General features: G+C 49.3%; 1 protein-coding gene across 1 annotated transcript in view; it reads left to right on the top strand.

Moving 5' to 3' along the window:
* TRAF5 (TNF receptor-associated factor 5) overlaps positions 1-14,061 on the top strand; it is a 49,243-nt gene that overhangs the window by 568 nt on the left and 34,614 nt on the right. The window lies entirely within an intron of this gene.

The following is a 14,061-nucleotide window of genomic DNA, read 5'->3' as shown; positions in this document are numbered from 1 at the left end:
CAGGACAGCGGGTACGGTGCGGGTGCGGAGCGGGTTTTCTTAGCTGGGGAGAGGTGTGGCGAGGGCGGAGACTGGGGGTCCCGAGCTGGGGAGCTGGTCCAGAGGGCGGCTGTGGACCGGAGGGGCCACGTTCTGTCGGGGTGCGCTGGTGGGGAGGACTTTCAGGCACGTCCCGCACACCCGCACTGCAAACCAGGCCCTGGCCCCCTTCCGAACCCGAAGGCACCCCCTCCACCTTTGCAGGACTTTCCAATCAAAGCAACTCCAGAATGAAACGTCAGGATTGCCAGGAATGGAAGCCTCCACTAGCTGTTGGTTTGCGCGTCTTCCTTTAGAAAGCAGATACCCCCTCCCCCAGAAGGCCAGCTCTAATGAGCCTTGACGCAAACCAAAGTTCGGAGAGGTGGAAGGAGTTGCCCAGAGGCACCCAGAGAACTCGCAGATTCTGAGTTCTCCGTACCAGATTGTCTCCACTTTGTTCCTGTTCTGCAGGGTTTTCGTGGTTCTGAGAATGTTCGGGGCCAAGCTCTTGCCGCGGGTCCCACTGGGCCACTCTGGCCGGCCGACTTTCTCTGCTCATTCTGCCTCCTTCTGCTAAGTTTCCATATTTGGGTATTTCAGATTTACTTTCATGAGAACTCAGTTATCTCGCTGTGGCACCAGGCGAGCGCTGAGGTTGGTGAAACCAGGCGAGGCTCCCTGCCAGGGTTGCCCCTGCAGCCCCTACCCTCCATAGCCCTGGGCTCTGACCCACCTCCTGTGAAGATAGGCATCTGGTAAACAGTTAATTCTGTAAATATTTATTGGGCAGGTGCTGTGTGAGAACTGGGCTGGGGCCAATGGAATATGATTATTTCCTCCAGAGATACTTGCATTTTAAAAGGGCTCTGGAAGACCTGAGATGCAAAGAAATTAGTTGAACCATTTCTGGGAATAGAACAGTTCTGGGTGTGTGCGAGATAATTTTAGGCAGCAAAAGGCTGGGCTAGGACCTCACGAATCCCAGCACAGCTGCTCTGCCTTATGTACTCACAAAGCTGAAAACAGGGGTGTTAATGTAATTGGTGGTTTGGGTGGAAACACTTCCATCCCTAACTCTAATTTGAACTAGAAAGACAGAAATTGCTGCAGGAACGATGCACGTAAGATGGAAGTGGAAAACGCCTAGCTTCTGTAAAGGTTTTTGATTTTGTTACAGTTACTGTTTTTGTTGTAACTCTGTGGAATGGATCAACTCTCAGATCCCTGGGTCCTGGACAGAGGCAGGAGAAAGTGTCTGAGCCAGCATCTGGAACAGGGGAAGTGATGGAGAAGGATACTCCTCCCACGGCCTCTGGGCTGAGGCCTGTTGTGATGGGCAGGGTAGGATGGTGGTGTTTCCCTCTGTCAGCAAGCATCACTCGCTGGACTTGGGTAGTAGGGCGATGGAAAGAATGTGAAAAAGAGCTGCCGTCTACTGAATGTCCTAATGATAGGGACTGGGATGTTTTAGAGGGGATGATTTGCACAGTCAGGGAGCTAGATGCCTCAGAGTCACTCTTGTTAGGCTAGCAATGGGAAAGGCACCTCAGTACTTAGACCAACCTTTTGTGATTAGCTCAGCTTTACTGGGGAGGACCTTGAAGGAAAAATAATTATTTGTTTGTAAAGCTCATTCCTTTGCAGAGCATTTTCTCTTTGCCCTTGTCGTTTTGTTCTCATTTTGTCCTCCGTGACGCCCTCGTGAGTTAGAGCAGGCTTATTCTCCACATCTCTCAGATTGTGAGGGTGAAGCACTGAGGGGGTAAATAGCTCCCTGAGCTCCACTGCTGGACCAGGCCCAGAGCATTGAGGTGTCTGGTTCCCCTGCTCCAGGCCCCTCACCCTGGCTTCTCAGAGAGCCATATCTGCCCACCTCCTCCTCTGTCTGAGGGGTCAGCAAGGGGACCCAGATTCTGATAATGCCTCTGTGGTCTGTCCCCAGCAACATGGAGCAAGTTCTGCTGGAGGCTCTGGCCTAACCACCACAGGAACAGGCATCCACTCTGTTAGCTCTGCCCAGCCAGGCAAACTCGGGGCAAGACGCGTGTCTGTTTTCATGTGTGTCTTGGAACCTGGCATAGAGTAGGCCTAAACAGATGTTTGCTGAATCGAATTGAATTCATTCAGGGTGTGTCTCCCTTGGGGTCTGAGCTTCCAGGGACAAGTGCTGGGTAGGCTTGGGAGAGAGAGGTTGAGCTCGCAGCAGGACTTGCTTAAATCCAGAAATTAGAATAACACTGTACAGCTTACAAGAAGCCCATCTCATCTGATTAATTTCTCACTACCTCCTTAAGAGAAGGGAGAGGCACATGCTATTCCTTCCACTTTACGTGGTTGCAAGCTGAGGCTCAGAAGTGATTTAAAAGACCTCACAGCATATAGGGTTGGGGCAGGACCCAACTCCAAGTCTTCTTTCTCCAATTCCTGTGCTTTTCCCATAGTTTCTTAACTAAAGGAAGTCAGAATTCTGGGCAGGAGGAGGACGAGAGAACCAGCGAGACAGTCATCAAAAGCTGCCTGACCTTGTCACTGATCGGGGTTAGTGTCTGACTCAGTCTCTGAAGAGCTTTTATCTGCCCAGGTTGTGGCTTTTTCTGGGGTTCTGGATAGGAGTTCTAGCTCCAGTAGAGGTGTAGCAGGTGAGTGTCTGTGTGTGTTGGGGCAGAGGTGAACACGCTGCAGGAGAGAGGCAGTCCTCAGAGCTGGCAGGCCCCTGCTGCTGCTGCTGCTGCCGCTGCTGCCACCACCACCCAGGAGTGGGCCAGCATGAATTTGTTGCCTTGCCCAGATGAAAGCTTTATTTGAAGGATCACACAGCAGCCTTGACCCACATGGCCTCCAGCAAGTCCTATCTTGTGAGAAAGTGGCATGGAGGACCAGGCAGGAGATAAAAGTGAAAGTACTCATTAGTCCTGACAGAGGAACTCAGTCTGTTTCCAGTGAGAGTGGTGAGCACGTTTTGCATATTTGTACCTGGAGGCAGGTAGTGATGCATGCTTGGATTGTGCTGTAGCAAAAGCAGTATATATGCAAATGGTCTGTACACTGTGCAGTATCCATGTGACATGCAGGTCTTAGAGACCCAGTATTAAGTGACAAAGCCCAGTGAGTGCCCTCCCAGGATATCTGTGTGGAGCGAGGGCTGCCATCTCACTTACTTTCAGCAGAGCCCCATGTCTGATTTCTTGACACCACAGGCTCCATCAGCTTCCCTCCTTAGCAATTCAGAACATTCCTGAATTTTTTCCCATGGCGTTTTTTTTTTGTTTTGTTTTGTTTTCCTCTCAAGGAGAAAGTGCTCTCCTCCAGATCAAGGCGAAAGCACGTTCACCATCTACACTCCCAAGTCAGCTCTCTCCTCCTCCCTCTGAGGCGGGTTCCCTCCCTCCCTCCCACAGACTTCTTCCCTCCCCTACAAGCTGAGTTTTCTGTTAATAAGAAGACTCCATGTTTCCCCAGTCCCTCTTCTCTTTCTTTCACTGACAAGCTTCTGGAAAGAGTGGCCAGCTCTTGCACTCGCTCCTCACTTGGCACCGTGCACCTGCTGTGCTGCTCTGATTGCTCTGTGTAGGTTTCCAGGACCTGGTACTCCTCAGTCGCCAGCCCGTACCAGCCCACGCTGCAGCTATTACTTACCTCCTTGGAGGTTGCTACACTGCCCCCACCAGCATTCCCTTCCTTGACGTCCAGCTTCTTATCCTCCTCTGTCCTGCAAATGCAGGTATGGAGCCAAGCCTGGGTCCTCAGGCTGGATTTCAATTCTCTGTGCTTCTTTCCTTGAGCCCTTGGCCATTCCCAAGACTTAAACCAACACTCTTAGGGAAAGGCTGATCAAATTTCCATCCCTCACCCAGTTCTCTTCTTCACCATTATGATTTGCAATATTCAGAATCTTCCCCATGCTGTTTCAGGAGCACCTTAGACATTCGTCCCAGGCCGCCTCTTTCTCTGTGTTCTCTCTAACTGTTGCAGAAATTGCTGCTGTTCCTCAGTCACCTTTATCCTGTCCCCCTCAGCCAGTCCTGATCTATCTATTCCCAGTTCAGGGCCACAGGGACTCTTTCCTGGGCAACCTTAATTAAGCATTGACTCGTTTTCCTGTCCCAGGTCCATCTGTATTCAATTTTCCTTTTCACACTACTGCAGAGGGGCCTACCTAATACATAGCCTGGTCAAGACCTGCTACTTTCAATGATGGTGTAGTAGAAACAGTGTGGACTTCAGAATCTGGTAGGCCTGGGTTCAAATCTGGGTTTATGATTTGCTGGTTGTAGTTATATAATCTGAGCAAGTTGCCCAACTTCTATAGTGTCTGTATTCCCACGGGTAAATAGAAATAGTAATGTGTGCCACTTGGGGTTGCTGGAAAGATTAAATGAGTCAATATATACACAGAACGTGGAGTCTGGCAGATATTCAGTAAAACTAGTTTTCTCCTTCCATGTGGTTAATAGCTGTAGAGCATTGTGGGGTTTCTGGGGAGCTGGAAAATGCATGCCTAGCCTAAAGGCATCAAATTTAAATTAAAAACCAACAGAAGAATTGCTGTGTGTCAGAGTAGACCATCTTTTTTTTTTTTTTTTTTTTTTTTTTTTGAGATGGAGTTTCACTCTTGTCACCCAGACTGCAGTGCAGTGGCACAATCTCAGTTCACTGCAACCTCTGCCTCCGGGATTCAAACGATTCTCCTGCCTCAGCCTCCCAAGTAGCTGGGATTGCAGGCGCCTGCCACCACAGCTGGCTAATTTTTTGCATTTTTAGTAGAGATGGGGTTTCGCCATGTTGGGCAGGCTGGTCTCAAACTCCTGACCTCAGGTGATCCGCCTGCCTTGGCCTCCCAAAGTGCTGGGATTACAGGTGTGAGCCACTGTGCCTGGGCGAGTAGACCATCATTTAAACTAGCCTATTGCTGCCACTTTGCCATCTCTAAACCAGGTAGACCTCAGGGGCCAGGGTAGGGAAGCTGGGATGGGACAGAGTATGGTGGGGATAAGCTGGGATGAGTCTTTGGCAGGCAGAGGGGGCAGGCAGCCTCAGAGGCTGGGGCCCTATGGTCCAGGTTTCAAGGGCAGGAGTCCAGTTTTCAGTACTTGTGGGCAGAGCAGGCGGCAGCTTTGGAGGACGAATAGTGCTTGGCAGAGAGCCAACACAGGAAAAAAATAAAACAGATTTGGGAAACAAAAATATAAGCTCTGACTTGATCGCCAGGAGCAGACCAGTTACTTTAGCAGGATCCAATGTGAAGGCACAGCAGGATGAGGTTGACTTGATGCAAAGCCACCACCCAGAGCCCTTTCTGTTCTCCTGTACTAAGGCGGATGGCTTAGAACAGCCAGGCTGTGTTCTAATGCTTCTGTTAGGGAGACCCTTGACCCTGGAGGATGGAGGGAGGTGGATGGGTTTAAGATAAGCAGCAGCCATGAAGGTTGCTCTTCTGTCTTCATGATTTTAGGATTTCTGAGGTAGAGGCTGGGTTGATACCTATGATGCAACCTAGGAAAACTTACCATGCCTCCCTGGGTTAAAGGCAGAATAATTTAATATAAAGCAAAGGCTTATATGCTAAGCAGATGCAGAATGAAAGAAGTGATTAAAACATTGGGTGGAGTTATTCCAGGAATAACTCACTAGGGAGTGCGAGGGGTAGATAGGAGAAATGGAGGGGGGGAGGGGAATATTGGACTTAAGCAAAGATGTTTTAAAAAGATGAAGAACATTTTAGTCACCCTTAATGAATGGGAAGTAGATTATTTGGGAGCAGACTGATTTCTTTCTTTTTTTTTTTTTTTTTTTTTGAGACAGAGTCTTGCTTAGTCGCCCAGGCTGGAGTGCAATGGCGTGATCTCGGCTCACTGCAAGGTCCGCCTCCCGGGTTCACGCCATTCTCCTGCCTCAGCCTCCCGAGTAGCTGGGACTACAGGCGCCCGCCGCCTCGCCCGGCTAATTTTTTGCATTTTTAGTAGAGACGGGGTTTCACCGTGTTAGCCAGGATGGTCTCGATCTCCTGACCTCGTGATCCGCCCGCCTCGGCCTCCCGAAGTGCTGGGATTACAGGCGTGAGCCACCGCGCCCGGCCAGATTTCTTTATGTTAAGATGTTTTATTTCAAAAACCAGTACTTTGGGATGTTGCCTCAAATTCTCTGTATCATTCCCACAGACCTCCTTTAGAGATATTTATTGCCATGTATTAGCTGTGGACAGCCAAAGGCTAAGTTCTTTCCGCACTTCCTTGATACTAACAGTTCCCATAGGGCCTCTGTATGACTAGGTGGTTCACTTTCACTTCACTTACACTGGATCTTCCTAACAAGTGGACCTCTCTAGCCCTTATCTCTTCTACCTCATAACAGCAGTGCTAGATTTTCTCGTCATCATTTCTGTTCAAGCCTTGTTAAATAGCTCTAGGCCTTTCTTTTTTGTTGTTATTTTGTTTTGTTTTGAGATGGAGTCTTGCTCTGTTGCCCAGGCTGGAGTGCAGTGGTGCCAACTTGGCTCACTGCAACTTCTGCCTCCCAGGTTCAAGCGATTCTCCTGCCTCAGCTTCTGGAGTAGCTAGGATTACAGGCACCTGCCACCACGCCTGGCTAAGTTTTGTATTTTTAGTAGAAATGGGGTTTCACCATGCTGGCCAGGCTGGCCTTGAACTCCTGACCTCAGGCGATCCACCCCCATCGGCCTCCCAAAGTGCTGGGATTACAGGCGTGAGCCACTGTGCCTGGCCTTGTTTTGTTTTTTTGAGATAGGTCCTTGCTCTGTCACTCAGGCTGGAGTGCAGTGGTGCAATTTCAGGTCACTGCAACCTCTGCCTCCCGGGTTCAAGCAAGTCTCTCACCTCAGCCCTCCGAGTAGCTAAAATTACAGGTGCCCACCACCAGGCCCGGCTAATTTTTGTATTTTTAGTAGAGGTGGGGTTTCACCATGTTAGCCAGGCTGGTCTCAACACCTGGTCTCAAGTGATCTGCCCACCTCGGCCTCCCAAAGTGCTGGAATTACAGGTATAAGCCACCGTACCTGGCCTAAAGACTTGTAGGCCTTTCTACACCTGACTTGCCTATGCCTACCTTTTCTTACATCATTTCTCCTGCCTAGAATGCCTCCTGTTCAAATCCATTAATCCATACCCCGCCACTCTTTTCAAAACAAATTCAAAATTCATCTCGTTAGGCTTCTGTGTTGGGGGTCCCCAAGACCATCCCCAGGTTCAGTGATTTGCTAGGAGGACTTATAGGATTCAGCGTCCAGCAGATGGTCATACTCACAGCTATGATTCATATGCAAAAGGATACAAAGCAAAATGAGCAAAGGGAAAAGGCTTATGGGGCAAAGTCCAGGGGAGACCAGGTGCAAAATTCCAAGAGTCTTGGAAAAGACTCTGCAAAGGACTGCCGAGGGGGAATCACACAGGATGTGCTGAATTTCTCCAGCAGTGCATTGTGACAGCAGGTGTGAAGCACCGTCTACCAGGGAAGCCCATTAGAGACTCAGTGCCCAAGGTTTTTACTGAGGGCTGGTCATGTAGATACTTCATCTAGCACATGTCAAAATTCCAGACTCCAGAAGAAAAACAGGTGTTCCGCATAAAACACATTGGCCAGGCACGGTGGCTCACGCCTGTAATCCCAGCACTTTGGGAGACCAAGGGGGGCGGATCACGAGGTCAGGAGATCAAGACCATCCTGGCTAACATAGTGAAACCCTGTCTTTACTAAAAAACACAAAAAAATAGGGGGCTTGGTGGCACGCACCTGTAGTCCCAGCTACTTGGGAGGCTGAGGCGGGAGAATCACTTGAACTCAGGAGGCGGAGGTTGCAGTGAGCCGAGATCGCACCATTGCACTCCAGCCTGGGCGACAGAGCGAGACTCCATCTCAAAACAAGACACATTGTTTACCTAGACAGTTTAAGCACAGTGAGCCACTCTTAGCAGTTCAGGTGGTGGGAACCTTACTGAAATCCATGTTTCAGACACCAGCCAGGGGCCATCCTTGCGAGCAGAACTTTCTAAAGATAGCAGTGTCAGGCTTGCTGTGTTAACTTGTTTCTGCACAGCTTTTCTTCATAATCTCATCTGTTCTGTCCTTTCAGTGCCTAACTATAGTTATGTTGTAGAGAAAATTGCCCTATACAAAGAACCAGAAGACCTGGGTTTCAGCCCAGCATGGCCTCCTACTGCTGTGTGGCCCTTTGAACCCCTCCATTTTCCTCATTGGGAAAAGAGGAATTATAATTCTTGCTTGTAGGTCTCAATGGTGACTAAAGACCAAAGAAAATGATGTATTTGGTCATTCCATCCATCCCTCATGATTGAGTACCTCCTTTATCTAAGGCAGTGAGTGAGCTGTGGAGAGTAAGATGTGAGTGTGACATGGTGGCTTTGACAGCAGACAAGCCTGAATCCCTACCCAGCAGTTACCAGCTGTGGTACCTCGAACACATTGTGTCACCCCCTGGCTTTGGGTTCCCGATCTGTAAAATATGAAGATGGATAATACAATGAGTATCTACAAACGTGGGCTGCTGTGTGGATTAAGTGGAACAGCCTATGTACAGCTCCTGTGGTATCTAGAACATTGTGGCACCCCAAGTGGCAACTGTTAATTGACTCAGATATTTGAGTGCTTGCTCTGTGTCTGCACCTTGAAAAATATAAGACACAATTCCAGCACTGCTTTCTCCATGCTGGGGAAGACTATTGTTGAACAGATAATTAATTACATAAACAATTCTTTACATTCCTGGCAAGTGTTGTTAAGGAGAAGTATAGGTGGTTAAAGGGTGTGTCGTAAGTCGGGGGGACCCTAACTTGATGGAGGAGGCACACAGAGGCATAGCTGCATATGTGAGGCTTCATCTGGGCTTGAATGTGTTTAGCTCAGCAAGAGGAGGGGAGAGAGGGAAAGATGTTTCCGGCAGAGACAACAGCTTCAGGAAAGGGAGACCCAGCCTTAGGGCGAAGGCTTTAAGTGGGGAAGGTTCTCTGTTCATATAAGGAGTGGCAAAAAGACCAGGAATCCAGGAGAGGTGGAGGACAGGTGGGGAGATTGGCCTAATTCAGAGGTCACCTCTGCCGCCACCCTGGCAGGGAAGGGGCAGAGCAGGGGCCCCATGCAGGGAGATTTGCAGGTGTGGTGGCAGGAAGTAGAGGTGGTCTGGTCTGATGATCTCTGTTTTTTTTTTTTTTTTTTTTTTTTTTTTTTTTTTTGCTGTGCAGTAGGAAGTAGAGTTTCCTGGTGAGACTGGAGGGAGTGGTCAAGGTTTGTGGAGGAGAGAAAGGTTTAAAAACAACATTGAACAGAGTGAGCTGAGAGGGAAAAGCTGGCTTTGTGCTGTTACTGTGTTGGCATGATGAAGTCTCTGGAAAAGGAGTCTGGCAAATGGGATTTTAGATCTCTAGCACCTTGTACAATGCCTGGCACCTAATTGAGGGCCCCATAAATGTTGGTTGCATTGAATTGTTGGCTGGCCTATCTATATATATTTTTCTCAGCATTTCCCCCTTTCCCAGGTGCCTGCTACCCTTGGGCTAAAGCTTCCCGCTTAGCACCTCACCCAGAGGCTAGCTCACATTAGTGTGTCAGAGGGGAGCCCTGCTCAGGCTTTACTCTTGTGGTCCTATGTGGCTACACTGTCCCCCCACCCCTTACAGTGACTCCCCAACTCCCACCCCAGGTCAGCCATCGTGAGCCAGCCTGGCTCTCTCCAGCTGGGACTGGTAGAATTTCAGCACTTACAAACAGGTGAAATGAAAAGGTTTAGGCAGTGAGAAGCATGCTTAGCAGGAGAGAGGCTGCCCTGCTTTCTGGGGAATAGCTGTTACAGTCATTCTGTTAAGTATTTACTAAGCACCTATCATGTGCACTGTTTTTTTTGTTGTTGTTGTTTGTTTTGTTTTGAGACGGAGTCTTGCTCTGTCATCCAGGCTGGAGTGCAGTGGCGTGATCTTGGCTCACTGTAACCTCCACCTCCCTGGTTCAAGTGATTCTTATGCCTCAGCCTCCTGAGTAGCTGAGATTACAGGCATACGTCACCATGCCCGGCTAATTTTTGTATTTTTGGTAGAGACGGGTTTCACCGTGTTGGCCAGGCTGGTCTCAAACTCCAGACCTCCAGACTTCAACTGATCTGTTTGCCTTGACCTTCCAAAGTGCTGGGATTACATGCTTGAGCCACTGCACCCGGCCATGTGCACTGTTTTATGTGTTGGGACCTCAGTACCCAAAGAAACAATCCCTGGTGTGATGGAGCTTATATTCTATTCTGATAGGCGAAGACAGTAAAGACGTGAACAAGTAATATGTTAGGCAGTAATAAGTACATTGGAGGAAAATGCAGTAGAAGATGGGTCTGCCAGGGATGTTGTGTTTTCCATGTAGGGTGGTCAGCAAAGGCCTCCCTTGTGAGATAACATTTGAGCAGATTCCTAAAGTGGAGGAAGAAGCTCTTCAGATACCAGGGTGAAGAGTATTCCAGGCAGGGGAAAAGCAAGCAGAAGCGTCTCCTGCTATTCAAGAAGAAGCAAGGCCAGTGTTGCCAGAGTGAGTAGATAAGGGGGAAGTCACTAGGAAGTGAGGACACAGAATGGAGGGGCAGAGAAATGGAGGGCCCTGACCTCCAAGGTCACTGGCTTCTACCCAGAGTGCGATGGGGCCATTGGAGCAGAGGAGCAGCAGAGACAGCTGCTGTTTTTAAAAGCATCACTCTGGCTGCTGGGTTGTGAATGGGCTGTAAAGGAGCAAGGCAGAGCAAGAGACCAGCTAGGAGACTGATGCAGTTACCACTGGGGAGATGATGGCAGCTTAGGCCAGAGTGGTTATGCTGACAGTGGTGAGGAGGAGGGTGGGGGGATATGTTGGGAAGGAAGATCCCATGGGATTTGGTATTGTGAGATAGAGAGTAAGAGAGGACCCAAGGATCACTCCAAAATTTTTGGTCCAAGCAACGCTGTGATTGGTGGTACCATTTCACTGAGACGGAGGAGGGCTATAGGGGGAGCAGGTTGCATGGGGATTGGATGTGTTAAGTTTGTGATGCCTATTCAATGTGGAGGCATAGACTAAATAGTGGAGTGTGTCTGGGGCTCAGGGAAGAGGTCCAGATTACAGATAGAAATCAGGGCATTGTCAGCCATAGCTGGTAAGGCCAGGAGGTGGGACGTGCTCACCCAGAGAATGAGTGCAGATAGAAGAGAGCAGGTCCAGCACCAGCCTGAAGCTCCAAGAGATAAGAGAAGGTGACCTGGAAGCTGCCACGGTGATCTGACTGGTGCTCCTCATGCTGCCATGAGCTGTAGAATCTAGCCTGGGAATTTGCTAGAAAATGAGATTCTAGTTGCTACTGAGAGATCATGATATTGAAGTGTATTAATCAGTATCATATTATAACAAATGGACCCCCTTCCTCTGGGGTAAGATGTCCAAGCCAGCATTTTCATCATGTTCTAGAACAGATTCTTAGCAGAGCATCTGGGGCCCTGACTGCTCAGAGAGCTGCTGCTATAGTTTTGTGCATATGCATATGCATGATCCCTACCTTGACTGAAAAATTATTGGGGACAGGAGCTACCTGGTAACCCACTCTCCTCCACTCCCATAATACAATAAGGTGCAGCTTTTGCATGTGACTGGCACTGAATAAAGCTGGCTAGGAGAGCAGGGTGGACATGCATGGTGATTAAGTGCTTATTTACGTGCCAGGAATTGTGTGATAATAATTTACGTGGATTAACTCATTTAATCTTAACTCCAAGCCTTTGTAGCAGGTACCATTATTGTCTTTTTTTTTTTTTTTTTTTTTGAGACAGAGTCTCACTTTGTCACCCAGGCTGGAGTGCAGTGGTGCAATCTTGGCTCACTGCAACCTCCATCTCCTGGGTTCAAGTGATTCTCCTGCCTCAGCCTCCCAAGTAGCTGGGATTACAGGTGTGCGCCACCATGCTCAGGTAATTTTTAGTAGAGACAGGGTTTCACCATGTTGCCCAGGCTGGTCTCGAACTCCTGAGCTCAGACAATCCACCTGCGTCGGCCTCCCATATTGTCCCATTTTCTAGATGAGGAAGGGGTAACACAGGTAAGCGAATGGCAGAAGGGGTTGAACCCCAGCAGTCTGGCCCCAGAGCTGGTCTCTAACCAATAAGTGGTACTTCCTGCCATCAAGCCCTCCTGTTTGGTGTTGGCTGCGATGTGGTGCATTTTCTCCCAGCTGTGACACAGAGTGAGGAGCACTGGCTTTGGAGTTGGAAAGTCTGTGTTCAAATCCGTGTGCCCACGCACTAGCTGTGTGATTTGGGGAAAGTTGTTTAAGAACTTGAGGCCTCGGACTCTTCATTGGGAATATGATGAGGATAGCAGTATTGCCACAGGGTTAGTGTGGAACTGTGTATGATATTGTATGTGAAAGTGCAGGCTGGAAATTCCTAGTACATGTCAGGTTTTTTTATTATCATTATTGTTATCATCATTATCTTGAGAAACCAAACTGTGGATCTCCTAGGACTAACCAGAAGAGCTGCCAGAGGCCTGGGGATCATAGCAAACCCAACAGGCCCTGCTTCCACCAGAGCAGGTATTCTGTGTACTCTTTTATTTATTGATGTTTCTGCATGAGATTCGGTTTGGTAAGTTCCGCTGTGAAACAAGGCAACACTTGGGTAGCTGTTCCCTTAAGTCCTTCCAGAGCTGACAGGCTCAGTTGTGGGGTGGGGGGTGGAGAGGGTGGGAGAATCCACTCCCCCAATCTATCTACTTCTCTTGGATCTCCTCTCTGGGCTCCCTACCCGCTCTCCCTCTTCTGTTGCCCTGATCAGGCCCATGAGTCCCAACAGCCTGAAGGCTGCATTTTTCAAGTCACACTCTAGGATGCCTGCCTGTATGTGGGCTGGGCACCTAGGGTGTGCCTGGGGTGTATCTGGGGTAGCCCACCCCAGGAAGGGTCTCTCATCTGCTTCCGCCATGGACTGGACCACAGCTGGCCTTGCCGCCAGGCGGGAGGGGATTGCCCTGTGTGCCTCTCACAACACGTACCCCAGCCACAGCCCTCACAGCTCTGGGCAGTAGGCAGTTGGCAGTATGTCAGACGTCTGTGGTCAGCTTTGGAAATGTAAACTTACACAAAGGCAGCTGTGGATGAGCATTTGTGGGAAGGTGGGGCACCGCTAGAATGATGTTGACCTTTGGTAGCTAAAAGTCACCAAAAGGTCATGCCACTGTTTCTAAATACTCATTGGTACTTCTGTTCTGTAGCCCGTCTAGGGTGGTCTCAGGTTTCTCCCCTTTCTTCAGTGTACCCTTAGGCCCTGGAGGGTGGGGCTGGGTAAAGCCTGGGTTCAGTCCTCATTTGAAAATGTTTCTGAATTCCAAGCTAAATCTAAACCGTTGTCTGTTGGCTGTGCATCGAGGGGTCACTGCAGCCTCATTCACTTTACGAGTGTTTGTGCTCTTTGTACTTGTCTTTGTTTTTGTTTTTTGAGACGGAGTCTTGCTCTGTTGCCCAGGCTGAAGTGCAGTGGCACAGTCTTGGCTCACTGCAACTCCCGCCTCCCAGGTTCAACTGATTCTCCTGCCTCAGCCTCCTGAGCAGCTGGGATTACAGGTGCGTGCCACCACGCCCAGCTTTTTGTATTTTTAGTAGAGATGGGGTTTCGTCATGTTGGCCAGGCCGCTCTCGAACTCCTGACCTCAGGTGATCCACCCATCTCAGCCTCCCAAAATGCGGGGATTATAGGCGTGAGCTGTTGGGAAAAAGCTGAGTGTTGGGAGGGAAACTGAGGCAGGACTTGCATAATGTCCTTGGGAATATGTCTAGACTTGCTGGCTCCTTGCTTCTAGCCCTCCTAGGCTCCTATTCCCATTATCTCAAGTAGCAGAACATGTTCCATATAAATGCTAAACCATCACAGCTGTAAATCATGTGCTTAATGCAACGTGTCCTTTTGACCTCCACATTCTCACCGCCTGTTTCTCTGTTGGATTACCAATAAATAGCGTGGGCTCCCAGAGCTCGGGGACGTCCCAGCCTCCATGATTGCGATGGCTTCTTGGTGT

This window comes from Mandrillus leucophaeus, unplaced genomic scaffold, assembly GCF_000951045.1.
Source record: "Mandrillus leucophaeus isolate KB7577 unplaced genomic scaffold, Mleu.le_1.0 Scaffold159, whole genome shotgun sequence".
NCBI lineage: Eukaryota > Metazoa > Chordata > Mammalia > Primates > Cercopithecidae > Mandrillus > Mandrillus leucophaeus.
Note: the sequence above shows the minus strand (reverse complement) of the source record. Positions and strands in the feature narration are given on the sequence as shown.